Below are 20,420 nucleotides of genomic sequence, written 5' to 3' on the forward strand. Positions count from 1 at the left end.
GCAAATGATTAGCTTTTCATAGCATTCACACAAGGTTGGCGCCGGTGGCGACACCTACAACACGCTGACATGAGTAAAGTTTCCAACCGATTTCTCATACACAAACAGCAGTTGACCGGCGTTGCCTGGTGAAACGTTTTGTGATGCCTCCTGTAAGGAGGAGAAATGCGTACCATCACGTTTCCGACTTTGATAAAGGTCGGATTGTAGCCTATCACGATTGCCGTTTATCGTACCGCGACATTGCTGCTCGCGTTGATCCAGATCCAATGACTGTTAGCAGAATATGGAATCGGTGGGTTCACGAGGGTAAAATGGAACGCCGTGCTGGATCCCAACGGCCTCGTATCACTAGCAGTCGAGATGACAGGCATCTTATCCACATGGCTATAACGGATCGTGCAGCCACGTCTCGATCTCTGAGTCAAAAGATGGGGACGTTTGCAAGACAACAACTATCTGCACGAACAGTTCGACGACGTTTGCAGCAGCACGGACTATCAGATCGGAGACCATGGCTGCGGTTACCCTTGACGCTGCATCACATACAGGAGCCCCTGCGATGGTATACTTAACGACGAAAATGGGTGCAAGAATGGCAAAACGTCACTTTTTCGGATGAATCCAAGTTCTGCTTACAGCATTATGATGGTCCCATCCGTGTTTGGCGACATCGCGGTGAACACACATTTAAAGCGTGTATTCGTCATCGCCATACTGGCGTATCACCCGGCGTGATGGTATGGGGTGCCATTGGTTACACGTCTCGGTCACCTCTTGTTCGCACTGACGGCACTTTGAACAGTGGACTTTACAACCAGGTGTGTTACGACCCGTGGCTCTACCCTTCATTCGAACCCTGTGAAACCCTACATTTCGGGAGGATTATGCGCGACCGGATGTTGCAGGTCCAGTACGTGCCCTTCTGGAAACAGAAAAAGTTTGACTGCAGTCCTGGCCAGCAGATTCTCCAGATCCCTCACCAACTGAAAACGTCTGGTCAATGGTGGCCGAGCAACTGGCTCGTCGCAATTCGCCAGTCACTACTCTTGGTGAACTGTGGTATCGTGTTGAAGCTGTATGGGCACCTGTACCTCAACAAAATATCCGATCTCTGTTTGACTCAATGCCCAGGCGTATCAAGGCCGTTATTACGGCCAGAGGTGGTTGTTCTAGATACTGATTTCTCAGGATCTATGGACCCAAATTGCGTGAAAATGTAATCACATGTCGGCCGGCCGCGGTGGTCTAGCGGTTCTAGGCGCGCAGTCCGGAACCGCGCGACTGTTGCGGTCGCAGGTTCGAATCCTGCCTCGGGCATGGTTGTGTGTGATGTCCTTAGGTTAGTTAGGTTTAAGTAGTTCTAAGTTCTAGGGGACTGATGACCGCAGTAGTTAAGTACCATAGTGCTCAGAGCCATTTGAACCATTTTTTTGTAATCACATGTCAGTTCTAGTATAATATATTTGTCCAATGACTACCCGTTTATCATTTCTTCTTGGTGTAGCAATTTTAATGGCCAGTAGTGTAAAAACAATCGTCGAAAAATTTTGAGGACAAAGTTCCGGAATATTTTGAACATACCTCTTACAGACCGATGTGACAAATGTAATGAGATACAGATATGTGCACATAGAGGCGGTGCTAGTACCACGTGGACGTGATATAAGGGGCAGCGCATTGGCGGAGCTGTCCTTTCTACTCAGGTGGTTTGTGTGATTTTAAACGCACGCTGGCTATTAACGGACCTTGAACGCGGAAATGTAGTTGGAGTTAGATGCCTGGGGCATTCCATTTCGGAAATCGTTAGGGATTTCAGTATTCCGAGACCGACAGTGTCAAGATTGTTCCGAGAATTCCAAATTTCAGGTATTACCTCTCACCACAGACAACGCAGTGGCTGATGGCCTTCACTTAACGTGCGAAAGCAGTCGCGTTTGCGTAGAGTTGTCACCGCAAACGGACAAGTGTAAATAACCGCAGAAATCAATGTAGGACGTACGACCGACGTATCCGTTAGGACAGTGCGGCGAATTTTGGCCTTAATGGACTCTGGCAGCAGAAGACGGACACGAGTGTCTTTGCTCAAAGTACGGCAGCACCTGTAGCAACTTTCCTGGGCTCGTGAACAACTGGAAAACCGTGACCTGGTCAGATGAATCAGGATTTCAGTTGGTAAGAGCTCACGATATGGTTCTAGTGTGACGAAGACTATTCGAAGCCATGAACACAAGTTGTCAGCATGGCAGAGTGCAAGCTCATGATGGCTCCATAATGATGTGGGCTGTGTTCACACGGGACGAACTGGATCCTCTGGTCGAACTGGACCAATCATTGACTGTAGATGGTAATGATGTTCGGCTAGTTGGAGACTATCTGCAACCATTCATGGATTTCACGTTGGAAATTTTATGGGTGGCCATGCGTAAGGTCACCGAGCCACAGTTGTTCGCAACTGGTTTAAAGAACGTTCTGGACAGTTCGAGCGACAGTTTTGGCTACCCTGATGGTCCGACATGAATCCCATGGAACATTTATAGGACATAATCGAGAGGCCAGTTCACACACAAAATCTGCACCGACAACGTTTTCGCAGTTATGGACGGCTGTAGAGGCAGCGTGGCTCAGTATTTCTACACGCCCCTCGAAAATTTCTGTTCGGACACTGACAATCTTGAGTGTTTATGGAAAAAGTTCAAGGCAATCGTAAAATGCGTTTTAGACAGGTACGTACCGAGTAAAACTGTGAGGGACGGGAAAAACCCACCGTGATTCAACAACGAAGTTAGGAAACTACTGCGAAAGCAAAGAGAGCTTCACTGCAAACTTAAACGCAGCCAAAACCTGTTAGACAAACAGAAGCAAAACGATATCAAAGTTAGCGTAAGGAGGGCTATGCGTGAAGCGTTCAGTGAATTCGAAAGTAAAATTCTATGTACCGACTTAACAGAAAATACTACGAAGTTCTGGTCTTATGTTAAATCAGTAAGTGGATCGAAACACCATATCCAGACACTCCGAGATGATAATGGCATTGAAACAGAGGATGACATGCGTAAAGCTGAAATACTAAACACCTTTTTCCAAAGCTGTTTCACAGAGGAAGACCGCACTGCAGTTCCTTCTCTAAATCCTCGCACGAACTAAAAAATGGCTAACATCTAAATAAGTGTCCAAGGAATAGAAATGCAACTGAAATCACTCAACAGAGAAAAGTCCACTGGACCTGACGGGATACCAATTCGATTCTACACAGAGTACGTGAAAGAACTTGCCCCCCTTCTAACAGCCGTGTACCGCAAGTCTCTAGAGGAACAGAAGGTTCCAAATGATTGGAAAAGAGCACAGGTAGTTCCAGTTTTCAAGAAAACCTTCCATGCGGCTTTTCGGGGATGATGCTGTAGTATACAGAGAAGTTGCAGCATTAGAAAATTGCAGATAAATGCAGGAATATCTGCAGCGGATAGGCACTTGGTGCAGGGAATGGCAACTGACCCTTAACATAAACAAATGTAATGTATTGCGAATACATAGAAAGAAGGATCCTTTATTGTATGATTATATGATAGCGAAACAAACACTGGTAGCAGTTACTTCCGTAAAATATCTGGCAGTATGCGTAAGGAACGATTTGAAGTGGAATGATCATATAAAATTAACTTTTGGTAATGCGGGTGCCACGTTGAGATTCATTGGGAGAGTCCTTAGAAAATGTAGTCCATCAAAAAAGGAGGTGACTTACAAAACACTCGTTCGACCTATACTTGAGTATTGCTCATCAGTGTGGGATCCGTAGTGAGTCGGGTTGACAGAGGAGATAGAGGAGATCCAAAGAAGAGCGGCGCGTTTCGTCACAGGGTTATTAGGTAAGTGTTACGGAGATGTTTAGCAAACTCAAGTGGCAGACTCTGCAAGAGAGGCGCTCTGCATCGCGGCGTAGCTTGCTGTCCAGGTTTCGAGAGGGTGCGTTTCCGGATGAGGTTTCGAATATATTGCTTCCCCCTACTTATGCCTTCCGAGGAGATTACGAATGTAAAATTAGAGAGATTCGAGCGCGCACGGAGGCTTTCCGGCAGTCGTTACGCCCGCGAACCATACGCGACTGAAACAGGAAAGGGAGGTAATGACAGTGGCACGTTAAGTGCCTTCTGCCACACACCGTTGGGTGGCTTGCGGAGTATAAATGTAGATGTAGATGTAGAACGATTTGTTGACCTCGTTGCACGTCGAGTTGCTGCACTATGTCGGGCATTTCATGACTTTTGTCGCCTCATTGTAGTTGTCCTAATGCGTTTCTGTATTCCGAAAATACAGGACGATCCATATAAACCTGAGCTACTTCGGTGGATAATAACTTCCCTTCGAAAGCAGGTAGAAACGGGAAAGTTGTTTCAATGATCTCAGTAACTGTGGGACAATCAGAAGCACCGCCCGCTGTTGGCAAGTTGACTGTTGTTTCTTCGCATGAGGTCCTTCGTCCAGCCGCAGATGCTCGGGTCGTGTCAATTCGTTCGTAACCTCAATGGTCGGCGTTTGTGATGTCTGTGAGTTTGTATTTCGGGCCACGTGTCAATAACGATCAAACTAGTGATTCGTTCGCAGTCTTTAGCTGGCAGGAAGATGCTATACACACCTCTAGAGCACCGGCCGGTGTGGCCGTGCGGTTCTAAGCGCTTCAGTTTGGAACCGCGTGACCGCTACGGTCGCAGGTTCGAATCCTGCCTCGGGTATGGATGTGTGTGATGTCCTTAGGTTACTTAGGTTTAAGTAGTTCTAAGTTCTAGGGGACTGATGACCGCAGAAGTTAAGGCCCATAGTGCTCAGAGCCATTTGAACCATTTGAACAGGGGACAGGCAAAATAATGTGAACACCTGTACTTACTTAGGAATGGCTTATTAATACGGGGTTGGATCCCCATTTGCCATCTTGGAATACTAGGATACAATGAGTGTATAGTCTCCAGTGGAATGTCATGCCACTATTGGACCAGAAACTCTTTTTAACTCCTGTAGTGACGAGGCGGAAATCTGCTCCGGAGTCTGCGCTCCAATACCGCCCACAAGGGTTCCATAATGTTCAAATGCGAGAACTATGCTGGCCAGAGAAGACGCTGCAGTTGAGTTGAATGCTCCTCATACCACGATTGTACCGTCCTGATTGTGTAAATGGGTGCATTACCGCCCTGAAATATGGCACCTTTGTTAGGGAACAACATTTGAATCATGGGGTGCACCTGATCAACTAAAATGTTCACGTAATGTTCGTTGGCTGTAACACGGTCTGAGAGTAATGGTGGGACCCGATTTCGATTCTCGGCCCAGCACACAGTTTTAATCTGCCAGGAAGTTTCATATCAGCGCACACTCCGCTGCAGAGTGGAAATTCTCATTCTGGTCCCATAGAGATGTTTTCTTAAATATCGATGTTTCGGATTCCCGATATTTTGAGAAATACCAACAGTCGTATTACACCGCAGAGAACGTCGCGGAATTTGGCGAAACGAGTACAGTCGCGCATCGATGCTGGCGGAGGGCAGTTCCGGCATTTGCTGTGAGGACTTTGTATGTACGTCCGTAATCTCCCAATTGTGTATTATCGTCTCCCAAAATTGCAAATGTGTCCCATAATTGATTCAAATGTTATGACTCATTAAAGTAGTTAAGGTTTTATGGACCGCGCTGTACTAGCCTTCTGAGCTGATTTTTACCAAAAAAATGATAGCGTAACTCATTAGTGAGTGTAAGATACACAATAAACTTGTTAATGCACTTGTAAGTCATCCATATACAAGTGCACCAGACAAATTATTAGTCACCCCGGAGGACATCGCGTTAATACTGCGTTAACACCGCCTTCAGCATTTGATAAAGTTCTCGGATCGGCGAGGAGGATATTGCACAAGTTTCTTCATGTCTGGCATATCAAGCTGAAACCACTCATTCATGATAATGTCCCGTTGAGCTAACACAATGCAAGAGGTTAATCGCTATGTTTCACTTCTTGCTCATAATAGTCGTGGATATTTTCCGTCTGATGAAATTTTATGACTGCAGAGACCTTTTCAGTTCTCAGACAACTATCATCTTTGTATACAGGCTGAAGCAATAAATGAAAATTTGTACTAAGGCCTGGATTCGAACCCACGTGTCCTGCTCACTAGGGAGATGGTGCTAACCGCTACGCCAACCTGGAACAGTGTCTTTGCTCAACTGCACAGACTTTTCTAGGGTGCCTCCCCCCTCAATCAAAATTTCCACTCAAGCTTCAGCCCACCGATATTTCCTGTAAACCCGAACAGCATTGCAGAGGCTCTCCAACTGTACTGAAATAGCACCGCAGCATAGAACGAATCGGAGGACCCTGCCTGAAATGCAGGGGTAGGTGTTTCAGTCAAATGAAATCATTTCGAGGCCTCTGGAATCATCTAGTTTCATTTGATTAAAGAGCATATGCTGGGGTTTTAGGCAGCATCACCCAATTCAATCGATGCTGAGGTGGTATTGCAATACAGCAGAAGAGCGTCTACAACGCTATTCGAACTTACAGGGAATACCAATAAGCTGTGGCACGAACGGGGATCTGGACTGAAGAGGGAGGTTTGCTAGGGTACTCCGTACAGTTGTGCGAACCTCTGTGCCAGGGTGACGTAGTGGTTAGCTTATCTGTCTAGTCAGCAGGGCACCTGCGTTCGAATTCCGGCCTCGATACAAATTGTCATTCGTCGCTTCGGTCAGCATCTATACGTTATTTTCTGCCTGATTAAGATCAAGTTATTTAGTGGGACAATGAAGATGTGACAGCGTGCACGAGTGTTTGCCAAACGAGGAATGTATGCGCGCAGCCCTGTGAGCACGGCTGTTGTCATCTTGGAAGAAGATAATGTCCACAGCATACTTATCACTGAGATGTAGAACACAGAGAATCACTTGGTCGCAGAGGGCGTTAAAACAAATACGCTGGTTCATGTTCACGGCAACCTGACTGAGTGGGCCCGAGTCATGCTGGGAAAAACCCCTGCAAAACACCACGGGATCACCTCCAGCCTGAACTACAGCCTCCACTCTCTGCGGCTTGAAAGCCTGATTGGGCTATCATTGAATTTGATGGCTTGCTTCATTTGAGATGAGGAAAAATTATGGTTTCTGGGACGACGCTACAAAGCTCCAGTCAGCTGCTGTTCAGTGTTGTTTGGGCCATTAGAGAAGTGCAGCTTGATGTGACGCTGTGGGCAATAGCCTTTCGCTGGATTGCCGACTCAGTATGTCCCTTCTACTTGGATACCGTTCGAGATAACCTGCATTCGATAACAGGTCTTCAAGCCGATTTTCACTGAGAAGACGTGACATTTGTCTCCGGTCCTTGTCGTTTAGGATCTTTTTATGATCCCCGTGTTGTGTGGCTACAAGTTGTGTACCATGCCTCGTAGACACGTTCGAGAGTATGTCGCATCCCAGCTGTGAGTGTTGTCGGGGATTGAGCGACAGGGGCTCACTAGGAGTGAATTAGCCAGTTGGCCTATATGAGACGGAGTCTTGACCTAGCTGCTCCTCCTTGCAAAATATGACAAGGACTGGAAGGTAGCTTGAAAGAAGCTACGCAAGAAACGCATTACAGTTCCTAGTTTGAAACTTCTTGGCAGATTAAAACTGTGTGCCAGGCCGAGACTCGAACTCTGGACCTTTGCCTTTCGCGGGCAAGTGCTCTACCAACTGAGCTACCCAAGCATGACTCACGCCCCGTCCTCACAGTTTTACCTCTGCCAGTACCTCGTCTCCTACCTTCCAAACTTTACAGAACCTCTCCTGCGAACCTTGCAGAACTATCACTCCTGGGAGAAAGGATATTTCGGAAACATGACTTAGCCACAGCCAGGCAAAGGTCCCAAGTTCGAGACTCGGCCCGGCACACAGTTTTAATCTGCCAGGAAGTTTCATATTAGCGCACACTCCGCTGCAGAGTAAAAATCTCATTCTGGAAACTTCCCCCAGGCTGTGGCTAAGCCATGTCTCCGCAATTTTCCTTTCTTTCAGGAGTGCTAGTTTTGCAAGATTCGCAGGAGAGCTTCTGTAAAGTTTGGAAGGTAGGAGACGAGGTACTGGCAGAAGTAAAGCTGTGACGACGGGGCGTGAGTCGTACTTGAGTAGCTCAGTTGGTAGAGCACTTGACCACGAAAGGCAAAGGTCCCGAGTTCGAGTCTCGCTCCGGCACAGAGTTTTAATCTGCCAGGAAGTTTCATATCAGCGCACACTCCACGGCAGAGTGAAAATCTCATTCTGGGATTCCTAGTGTATTTCCTTAAAATGGCTTCTCTTCTGCCACTCTTTATGATTAGGCTTCATACCCACAAAGAGATCAAAACTTTGTGCAGAGACGGTGTTTTGACGGTGTGGTGTAGTCGATGGGTGCAGCGCTGACGGCTGCTATCGACACCACAGAGATCCTCCTCGCTATCGGAGCATCGCTGGCCCCACCAGTGAGACAGAAGTACCAAGACACGCCCTAGGAAGTTCTCTGCCTGCGTCGAAATAGACCGACACACAGACACGAGGTCAGCTCTACTCCTGGCTACGTTCCAGTCAACGCGTAGTCCACAGCAAGCAGCGAGGAGAGTGCCATATTTTCGAAGCTGTTGAAAGTGCAGGATTTTGTGCACAAACTTACCTCTCGATTTGTCCCACAGATGTTCGATGGGATTCATGTAGGGCGATCTGGATGGCCAAATCATTCGCCCGAATTGTCCAGCAGGTTCTTCAAACCAATTGTGAACAATTGTGGCGTCGTGACATGGCGCATCGTCATCCATAAAAATTCCATCGTTGGTACGGAAAGTGAAGTCCACGAATGGCAGAAAATAGTCTGCAAGTAGCCGAACACAAGCAGGAACCAGTCCAACTGCGTCACACTCAGACCCTACCATCAGCTCTTACTAATTAAAATCGGGGCTCATGTGACCAGGCCGCAGTTTTCGAGTCGTCTTGGGTCCAACCGACATGGTCAAGAGCCCAAGAGAGGCGCTACAAATGATGTCGTGCTGTTAGCCGCCGGCTGCCACAGCCAATCAATACCAAATCACGGCCCACTGTTCTAATGAATACGTTCGTCGTACGTTCCACGTTAGTATCTGCGGTTATGTCACGCAGTATTGCTTGTATGTTAGCACTGACAACTCTATGCAAATACAGCTGCTCTCAGTCGTTAAATGAAGACCGTTGGCCACTTCTGAAATGGAGTTTCCCATGGATCTAGCTCCAACGACCATTCCGCGCTCAAAGCCTGTTAATTCCCGTCGGAAACCTTTTCTCATGAACCCTCTGAGTACAAATGATACCTCCGTCAGTGCACTGCCTTTTTATTCCGTGTGTACGCGATACTACCGCCATCTGTCTATGTCTGCATCACTCTCCAATGACTATCGTCACCTCAATGTATCTCTGTGTACAGCTACCTAATATCGCGTAGGGCCGCGGCAGAAGTGCCGCAACACGACGTCGCATGGACTCGACTAATGTCTGAAGTACTGCTGGAGGGATCTGACACCGTGAATCCTGCAGGGCTGTCCATAAATCCGTGAGAGTGCGAGGGGGTGGAGATCTCTTCTGAACAGCACATTGCAAAGCATCCCAGATATGCTCAATACTCTTCATGTCTGCGGAGTTCTGTGGCCAGCGGATGTCTTTAAACGCAGAAGAGTGTTCCTGGAGCAAATATGTAGCAATTCTGGACGTGTGCCGTGGCGTATTGTCCTGATGGAATTGCCCACGTTCGTCGGAATGCACAATGCACATGAATGGATGCGACTGATCAGACAGGATGCTTACGTACGCGTCACCTATCAAGGTCATATATAGACGTATCAGGGGTCCCATCTCACTCCAACTGCACACGCCCCAAATCATTACACACCTTCCACCAACTTGAACAGTCCTCTGTTGACATGCTGGATCCATGGATTCATGAGGTTGTTTCCATACCCATACACGTCCATCCGCTCGATACAAATTGAAACGAGACTCGTCCGACCAGGCAACATGTTTCCAGTCATCGACAGTCCAATGTCAGTGTTGACGGGCCCAGGCTAGGCACAAAGCTTTCTATCGTGCTTTCAGGAAGGGTGCACGAGTGGGCCTTCGGCTCCGAAAGCTGATATCGATGATGTTTCGTTGAATGGTTCGGACGCTGACATGTATTAATGGCCCAGAAGTCAAATCTGTTGCAATTTGCGCCACGTGGGATTAGCCGAGCGGTCTCAGGCGCTGCAGTCATGGAGTCATGGAGTATTCCCTCGGGCATGGGTGTGTGCGTGTTTGTCCTTAGGATAATTTAGGTTAAGTAGTGTGTAGCTTAGGGACTGATGACCTTTAGCCGGCCGAAGTGGCCGTGCGGTTCTGGACGCTGCAGTCTGGAACCGAGCGACCACTACGGTCGCAGGTTCGAATCCTGCTTCGGGCATGGATGTGTGTGATGTCCTTAGGTTAGTTAGGTTTAATTAGTTCTAAGTTCTACGCGACTGATGACCTCAGAAGTTAAGTCGCATAGTGCTCAGAGCCATTTGAACCATTTGAACTGATGACCTTAGCAGTTAAGTCCCATAAGATTTCACACACATTTGAACATCTTTTTGTTGCAATTTGCGTTGGACGATCCTCTTCAATCGTCGTTGTATGATCTTTTTCCGGCCGCAGAGATGTCGGAGATCTGATGTTTTAGTTGATTCCTAACATTCACAGTATACTCGTGAAATGGTCCTGCGGGAAAATCCCTATTTCATCGCTACCTCGGAGATGCAGCGTCCCATCGCTCGTGCGCCAACTATAATACCACGTTCAAACTCACTTAAATCTTGATAAGCTGCCATTGTAGCAGCAGTAAGTCTTATATAAACGCTGCCGACCGCAGCGCCGTATTCTGTCTGTTTGCATATCTCTGTATTTGAATATGGATGCCTATACCAGTTTTTTTGGCGCTTCAGTGAATAAATTGATGGCGTTTTTAAAGTAGTAAAGGTGTTTTGCTATTTGGGGAACAAAATAAGTGATGATGGTCGTAGTAGAGAGGATATAAAACGGAGACTGGGAATGGCAAGGAAAGCGTTTCTGAAGAAGAGGAATTTGTTGACATCGAGTATAGATTTAAGTGTCAGGAAGTCGTTTCTGAAAGTATTTGTATGGAGTGTAGCCATGTATGGAAGTGAAACTTCGACGATAAGTAGTTTGGACAAGAAGAGAATAGAAGCTTTCGAAATGTGGTGCTACAGAAGAATGCTGAAGATTAGATGGGTAGATCACATAACTAATGAGGAGGTATTGAATAGGATTGGGCAGAAGAGGAGTTTGTGGCACAACTTGACTAGAAGAAGGGATCGGTTGGTAGGACATGTTCTGAGGCACCAAGGGATCACCAATTTAGTATTGGAGGGTAGCGTGGAGGGTAAAAATCGTAGAGGGAGACCAAGAGATGAATCCACTAAGCAGATTCAGAAGGATGTAGGCTGCAGTACGTACTGCGAGATGAAGAAGCTTGCACAGGATAGAGTAGCATGGAGAGCTGCATCAAACCAGTCTCAGGACTGAAGACCATAACAACAACAACAACTAAGCTTAGTGCATGTTGAAGTCCAAGTTCCAGTATAGCATTCGGATTCTAAGTCCAGAGCGGAGCCCAATCAACATCGAACAGCAGGTCCATCGCAGCGTGGAGTAGAAACAGCACGATAACTGGCTGCTAGACGTCAGTAGTGGCGTTAAATAAGGGTCCGTATATAATTCTTAGGCTGGGGTCGCTGTGTATTCTGTGCTGCCGATCGCTGTTATGGGTGGCCAATCGCTGCGTTTTGAAACGCGCGCGCGCGTGAAGGCGCCCTGCGATGTTAGCAGCGGCCAGCGCACGGAGAAATGCGTCCAAAGATGCGTTTCTCGGCCGTGTGCTTCGACCATAAATACAATAGGCTGGCCCTGACGTCATTTTCGTGGCTCCAACATCTCTGGGCTAAAGTCACGTGAATGTTGCCAAACATGGTTGTTTAGTGTTGCGCTTATGGCTGTACTCAGCCTTTTGTCCGCGGAAATGACATTACATTTCACTTGTAAGTGTTTCTATGATAGTGGAGATGCGTTTATTGAAATCTGCTGAAGTGACTTTTATACACTCCTGGAAATGGAAAAAAGAACACATTCACACCGGTGTGTCAGACCCACCATACTTGCTCCGGACACTGCGAGAGGGCTGTACAAGCAATGATCACACGCACGGCACAGCGGACACACCAGGAACCGCGGTGTTGGCCGTCGAATGGCGCTAGCTGCGCAGCATTTGTGCACCGCCGCCGTCAGTGTCAGCCAGTTTGCCGTGGCATACGGAGCTCCATCGCAGTCTTTAACACTGGTAGCATGCCGCGACAGCGTGGACGTGAACCGTATGTGCAGTTGACGGACTTTGAGCGAGGGCGTAAAGTGGGCATGCGGGAGGCCGGGTGGACGTACCGCCGAATTGCTCAACACGTGGGGCGTGAGGTCTCCACAGTACATCGATGTTGTCGCCAGTGGTCGGCGGAAGGTGCACGTGCCCGTCGACCTGGGACCGGACCGTAGCGACGCACGGATGCACGCCAAGACCGTAGGATCCTACGCAGTGCCGTAGGGGACCGCACCGCCACTTCCCAGCAAATTAGGGACACTGTTGCTCCTGGGGTATCGGCGAGGACCATTCGCAACCGTCTCCATGAAGTTGGGCTACGGTCCCGCACACCGTTAGGCCGTCTTCCGCTCACGCCCCAACATCGTGCAGTCCGCCTCCAGTGGTGTCGCGACAGGCGTGAATGGAGAGACGAATGGAGACGTGTCGTCTTCAGCGATGAGAGTCGCTTCTGCCTTGGTGCCAATGATGGTCGTATGCGTGTTTGGCGCCGTGCAGGTGAGCGCCACAATCAGGACTGCATACGACCGAGGCACACAGGGCCAACACCCGGCATCATGGTGTGGGGAGCGATCTCCTACACTGGCCGTACACCACTGGTGATCGTCGAGGGGACACTGAATAGTGCACGGTACAGCCAAACCGTCATCGAACCCATCGTTCTACCATTCCTAGACCGGCAAGGGAACTTGCTGTTCCAACAGGAGAATGCACGTCCGCATGTATCCCGTGCCACCCAACGTGCTCTAGAAGGTGTAAGTCAACTACCCTGGCCAGCAAGATCTCCGGATCTGTCCCCCATTGAGCATGTTTGGGACTGGATGAAGCGTCGTCTCACGCGGTCTGCACGTCCAGCACGAACGCTGGTCCAACTGAGGCGCCAGGTGGAAATGGCATGGCAAGCCGTTCCACAGGACTACATCCAGCATCTCTACGATCGTCTCCATGGGAGAATAGCAGCCTGCATTGCTGCGAAAGGTGGATATACACTGTACTAGTGCCGACATTGTGCATGCTCTGTTGCCTGTGTCCATGTGCCTGTGGTTCTGTCAGTGTGATCATGTGATGTATCTGACCCCAGGAATGTGTCAATAAAGTTTCCTCTTCCTGGGACAATGAATTCACGGTGTTCTTATTTCAATTTCCAGGAGTGTATGTTTTTTTACACTTGAAATCGAGTATCACGTAAATTAAAGTGTTGAAAGTGATGCCTTTAAAGTCAGACTCATATTACATTTTGGAAAGTATCTGTGATAATTCGGTTACAGAAGTAAGTATAACTGTTTCTCGTTTCCACTCATAGGTTCCCTAAAGATGAAAACCGAAGGCAGCTTTGGACACAGGCCCTGAAACGGAAAAACTTTAAGCCCTCTGCACATATACGCCTTTTTGTATATCAAGTGAGATTATTATAAGGTACGAGCACCTATGTCCGCCCTCGTGGTCTCGCGGTAGCGTTCTCGCTTCCCGAGCGCGGGGTCACGGGTTCGATTCCCGGCGGGGTCATGGATTTTTCCTGCCTCGAGATGACTGGGTGTTGTTGTGTCGTTTTCATCATCATCATTCATCCCCATTACGGTCGGAGGAAGGCAACGGCAAACCACCTCCATTAGGACCTTGCCTAGTAAGGCGGTGCGGGTCTCCCGCATCGTTCCCTTACGCTCTGTAAAGAAGCGTGGGACTTCATTTTTTTTTTTTTTCAAGAGCACCTTTAGTCGACATATGAAGAGAATTTTTTTTTCTGTCTTCTAATACTATTAAACAAATGTGGGCTCGAAAATTATTTTCTGAAACTTCAAAGTCTCACCTTTCATCTAAAATATCATTTTTTAAAAACTGATAGTTTAAACTTTTGTAAAAGTAGTGGGAACTGAACCTTTGAAGTGCACCTAAAATTGATACTCTAAAATGGACCTGCTCCTAAAGTCGACAATTTTGGCACCTATAGTTGACATAATTCCCATATCCCATTTTCTTTTATAAGTGACTAGAGCTCAAAACGCTGCGAATCCAATGTTTAAAGTTTTGGCACGAGCCCACTCTTACTGTTTAAAAGAATTTTAACAACATTTTACTTTAATTGATAGTTTATAGTAATTTCGCCCCGCTGCCCACGAGAGGGGCGTTCGATGTATTTGTTAGATTTTATAAATGGTACTGTGAACAAATCCACGTCAAATGTAGTTCTGACATAATTTTTCGCAAATAAAAAAGTAATTTTTGTTGGAAGCGTTTGGCAGTCAATTGAGAAATGTGGGTAAAATACGATACAAACATAGAATGGCAGACCGCTGATTTGAAATCCCGCCCCATTTTGCCAGCAGTCACGTGGTTTGTGTTGGAGCCACACCAGCCCTATAGCTTCTGCACAGCGAGGCCAGTCTACTAGTATCTATGGTCGAAGGCCGTGCGCCATCGAACGCGCCGCTGCTCTGTGCGGAGATTTAATAGTGGTGGATGCCACACCCAGACTCTCTGATTCTCTACCTCTCTACTACCCCTCAGACCCAGCTACTACCTCGAGGTGTGCCGTGGTCTCCCGTTTCATTCAGGATTCCCCTTGGCCCCTGTTGGTCTCTGACATGACGTGATGCTTTCTCATTGGCTCTAATTTGTACTCCTCCTTAGTAAACCTCCATATGTTCCGAAGAGTGAGAGAGAAGTCTGTCAATGTGTGCGTTTTTCGCCTGTAATTGTCACCGCATGACGTATACGTGGCCTTCCCACAACACCTCTCTTTACTCCTCTAGGCCAGTGATCTGCTCTGCAAGAACAGGACCAACGACGACTGAAGAGAATCGTTCAGCGTGACAGAAGTGCGACCGTTCCTCAAATTAGAGCGGATTTCAATACTGGGCCACCAACAAGTGTCAGAATGCGAACCATTCAACGAAACATTATCGATGTGGGCCTTCGGAGCCGAAGGCCCACACGTGTACCCTTGAGGACTGCACGACACAAAGCTTTACGTCTCGCCTGGGTCTGTTAACACCGACATTGGACTGTCGATGACTAGAAACATGTTGCCTGGTCGAACCAGTTTCGTTTCAAATTGCATCTAGCGGATGGACGCGTATGGGAATGGAGACGACCTCATGAATCCATGGATCCAGCACGTCAACAGGGGACTGTTCAAGTTGGTGGAGGGTGTGTAATGGTGTGGGGCGTGTGCAGTTGGAGTGATATGAGACTCCTGATATATCTAGGTACGACTCTTACAGGTGACACGTACGTTAGCAACCTGTCTGATTACCAGCAACCATTCATGTCCATTGTGCATTCCGACGGAGTTTGGTAATTCCAGCAGGACAATGCGACACCGCACACGTCCGGAATTGCTACAGTATGGCTCCAGGGACACTGTAGAGTTTAGACACTTCCGCTGGCTACGGAACTCCGCAGACATGAAGAGTATTGAGCGTATCTGGGATGCCTTGCAACGTGCTGTTCAGATGAGATCTCCACCCCCTCGCACTCTTGCGGATTTATGGACAGCCCTGCAGGATTCACGGTGTGAGTTTCCTCCAGCAGTACTTCAGACATTAGTGGAGTCCATGCGACGTCGTGTTGCGGCACTTCTGCCGGGGCCCTACACGATATTAGGTAGCTGTATCAGTTTCTTTGTCCCTTCAGTGTAGAGTTTAGTCAGACTTGTCCGATTTTCGGCGTCGTTCTTAAGAGCTGCAGTCGACAGATCTTTGCAAGGACTAAAATTTTCCCATTTAACATTTTTCGAACAGCGCTATAGTTTTTAATCGTTTTAGGAAAAGCCGTGTTTTGCAACTCTGTGTATTTTGTTGGCCATGTTCCGCATCCTGGATCGATTTCCACAAAAAAGATGCTTTATTTAAAATTTAATTTCCTGCACGCTCATATTTTTGTTTTGAGACAGCAATTTTTGCAGTCACTTCTCCGTACTGCTTGGACTGTTAAGGAAATCCCTGACCTCTGGCAGCGCTTTTCACAGCTTTAGCTGTCTATGAAACTATGAAGAGGCATTAGCATAGATACGGTTACTAAACTGTGTTGTAGAGAGGTGAAGGAGATGTGCCGGCTCGTCTGGCCGAGCGGTTCTAGGCGCTACAGTCTGGAACCGCTCGACCCATACGGTCAAAAGTTCGAATCCTGCCTCGGGCATGGATGTGTGTGATGTCCTTAGGTTAGTTGGGTTTAAGTAGTTCTAAGTTCTAGGGTACCGATGACCTCAGATGTTAAGTCACATAGTGCTCAGAGCCACTTGAACCAATTTTTGAAGCAGCTACATACAGAAACTGTCTGGGACACTGTACCCATACCTCTGCACATTCTGCATATTTCTTTGTACGACTGTTTCAGTCTCTTCCAAGGTGTTTTCACAAATACAAGAAATGAAATTTTTTCGGCATTACATTACAAACACAGTTCTTTTTTCTTTGTTCTAATAGAAAATTGTTACAATGAATACCTGGGCAATGTCGTGTTTGTCGGCTGGTAGTGAATAATGGCTGAGGCAGATAAAGGTAGACCATGTAAGTATAAAGGAAATGCAGTGAAATTACAGGAACGAAGAGCTGAAATGGAGCTACCATTTATTTACGGTGGAAAAAGACAATGAAAGATACATTTATGAAAGATGTTGAAACTAACCCCCTGAAACATAGGTACACAAAGCTGTGTACTTCTAAGTATATTCAGATACACCGTGATAAATTTCGGATATCGATGGCAAAGTTCACGGCTGATGTTGTCTTTTAGTCCGTGCTGTGTGTCCGGAATTGTTTCAAAGACCTTGCTCTTCAAGTGTCCCCACAGGAAAAAATCTCAAGTTGTTAGATCGTGGTGGCCATAAATGTTTGCTGTCAATTCTTTCCTCAGTGAAGATATCGTGGACTCATTCCAGGTATATCTTAGACGTGTGGAATGTTGGCCATCCTGCTGGAAGAAGCAGTATTGTCTTTCAGATTCAGTGAGTTGAGTGCAAAATGTATCAGAAATTTCCATACATGTCACTGTGTTGAGGATAGTGTCAAAAAATATCGATACAATGATGCTCGTTCCTGTTACATCGCACCAAACGCCAAGTTTTTCATCATAGTAGTGATTGCTGACATACAATGTTAGAGTTCTCTGTTGCCCAGTACCTCCTGTTCGGTGAATTCACAACAGGGACGATAAATCCATGCTTTATCACTCACGGTGTAATGGAAATGTGTAACCTCCCCCTCACTTATCGACCTTAATGACAGTGAAAAATTAAACCGCGTGTACCTAATGGAATTTTGGGAAAAGCAATCGTCACCGAAGTTGATTTGTCGGTAAAGAGGGAGGAAAGGGTTACATCTAAATGAAAGGAAAAATGCAAATGAAACTGGTGGAAATTAATTTTGAAGAGGGGTAAAGTTAATAAAGAAAGTAAATGTGCGGTCGTCACGTTAACAATTAATTGGCGCTAATTAGATATTTGAGATTTGGGGGAAATTACGGTCGCCAGTCCTAAGGTCAATTACTATAGTCACTGAAAAAGAAAGGTTATTACACATATAATTAGCACTAGAAGCGTGGCAACTGAAGGTTGACACGTGTAGTGTGAAAACTGAAAGTTTGTCAGAAGTAATAAATTTCGCTACACCCTGACTTAATTTAGCAAAAGAATTAATAAAACCGGAAAATCGAAAGTTAATTTAGTGACTGAAGTTAATAGTGAGCTTTCTTTCTGAAGCACATCGAAATTCAGTAAAATACGATTAGTCTTGGACTACCTCAACAATCATTTCAAAAGCTACTTGAATCTACTCAATTTAGAACTAAGAGATTTAACTTTGAACTTGAATTAAATGATTCTGCACAATTAACAATAGTAAAATTTAGTACGTACCAAGCTGAGCTGCAGTCAAGGGTAAGCTAAAATACGGTAACAAAACTCGCACTCTTAATTCGTGCTTGTGTAATCTAAATATTGTAGCCAGCTATGAATACTTTAACTGAACTTTGAAATTAAAGCAGCGAAATTGAATTACACTCCTGGAAATGGAAAAAAGAACACATTGACACCGGTGTGTCAGACCCACCATACTTGCTCCGGACACTGCGAGAGGGCTGTACAAGCAATGATCACACGCACGGCACAGCGGACAGACCAGGAACCGCGGTGTTGGTCGTCGAATGGCGCTAGCTGCGCAGCATTTGTGCACCGCCGCCGTCAGTGTCAGCCAGTTTGCCGTGGCATACGGAGCTCCATCGCAGTCTTTAACACTGGTAGCATGCCGCGACAGCGTGGACGTGAACCGTATGTGCAGTTGACGGACTTTGAGCGAGGGCGTATAGTGGGCATGCGGGAGGCCGGGTGGACGTACCGCCGAATTGCTCGACACGTGGGGCGTGAGGTCTCCACAGTACATCGATGTTGTTGCCAGTGGTCGCCGGAAGGTGCACGTGCCTGTCGACCTGGGACCGGACCGCAGCGACGCACGGATGCACGCCAAGACCGTAGGATCCTACGCAGTGCCGTAGGGGACCGCACCGCCACTTCCCAGCAAATTAGGGACACTGTTGCTCCTGGGGTATCGGCGAGGACCATTCGCAACCGTCTCCATGAAGCTGGGCTACGGTCCCGCACACCGTTAGGCCGTCTTCCGCTCACGCCCCAACATCGTGCAGCCCGCCTCCAGTGGTGTCGCGACAGGCGTGAATGGAGAGACGAATGGAGACGTGTCGTCTTCAGCGATGAGAGTCGCTTCTGCCTTGGTGCCAATGATGGTCGTATGCGTGTTTGGCGCCGTGCAGGTGAGCGCCACAATCAGGACTGCATACGACCGAGGCACACAGGGCCAACACCCGGCATCATGGTGTGGGGAGCGATCTCCTACACTGGCCATACACCACTGGTGATCGTCGAGGGGACACTGAATAGTGCACGGTACATCCAAACCGTCATCGAACCCATCGTTCTACCATTCCTAGACCGGCAAGGGAACTTGCTGTTCCAACAGGACAATGCACGTCCGCATGTATCCCGTGCCACCCAACGTGCTCTAGAAGGTGTAAGTCAACTACCCTGGCCAGCAAGATCTCCGGATCTGTCCCCCATTGAGCATGTTTGGGACTGGATGAAGCGTCGTCTCACGCGGTCTGCACGTCCAGCACGAACGCTGGTCCAACTGAGGCGCCAGGTGGAAATGGCATGGCAAGCCGTTCCACAGGACTACATCCAGCATCTCTACGATCGTCTCCATGGGAGAATAGCAGCCTGCATTGCTGCGAAAGGTGGATATACACTGTACTAGTGCCGACATTGTGCATGCTCTGTTGCCTGTGTCTATGTGCCTGTGGTTCTGTCAGTGTGATCATGTGATGTATCTGACCCCAGGAATGTGTCAATAAAGTTTCCCCTTCCTGGGACAATGAATTCACGGTGTTCTTATTTCAATTTCCAGGAGTGTATATTACTTTAATGCTGGCGTTTGAATTTCAACGACACTCGGGTTCATTTCGGAAAAGGAAGGGATCCTGCTTGGCAATGCAATTGGGACAATGAGCAACAAAGGTTCATGCTAAGTTGCTGTAATTTTGTGATGCAACAATTTTAAAAGTTTGAAAAGCTGAGGTCTGCCATACAGTTCTAAAACTTTACGTGCTTCCAGTCTTCCTTGTTGGTTGATTGAAGGTTTGAAGCCGTCGATCAAGGAGGTGGCGACAGTCACTTATTGTCGGCCATCGCTGTTGCAGAAGCTGGATGTTGGCGCGCCTTCTACTCGACACGGTCACCAGACGAAACGGGCTCTTGATGTGCGCCAGCTAATGCTTCCCGTCCGCGACACCGTGTCAGAAACTATCATCGCAAGTCGAGCGCAATTACATGCTGCCAAACCCCGAAAGCGCGGCAACTCGCGGGAGCGTCACACAACACACCTGCTCCACTCGCTACTCCAGCCAGACTCTCTCTCTCTGCCCGCGCTCCACGCGGCAGAGTTAACACCACCAAAGATCCTAAACACTTTGATTCTTCTCACGACCTATCGATGTAATCGTT

The sequence above is a fragment of the Schistocerca cancellata genome, chromosome 12 (assembly GCF_023864275.1).
Source record: "Schistocerca cancellata isolate TAMUIC-IGC-003103 chromosome 12, iqSchCanc2.1, whole genome shotgun sequence".
NCBI lineage: Eukaryota > Metazoa > Arthropoda > Insecta > Orthoptera > Acrididae > Schistocerca > Schistocerca cancellata.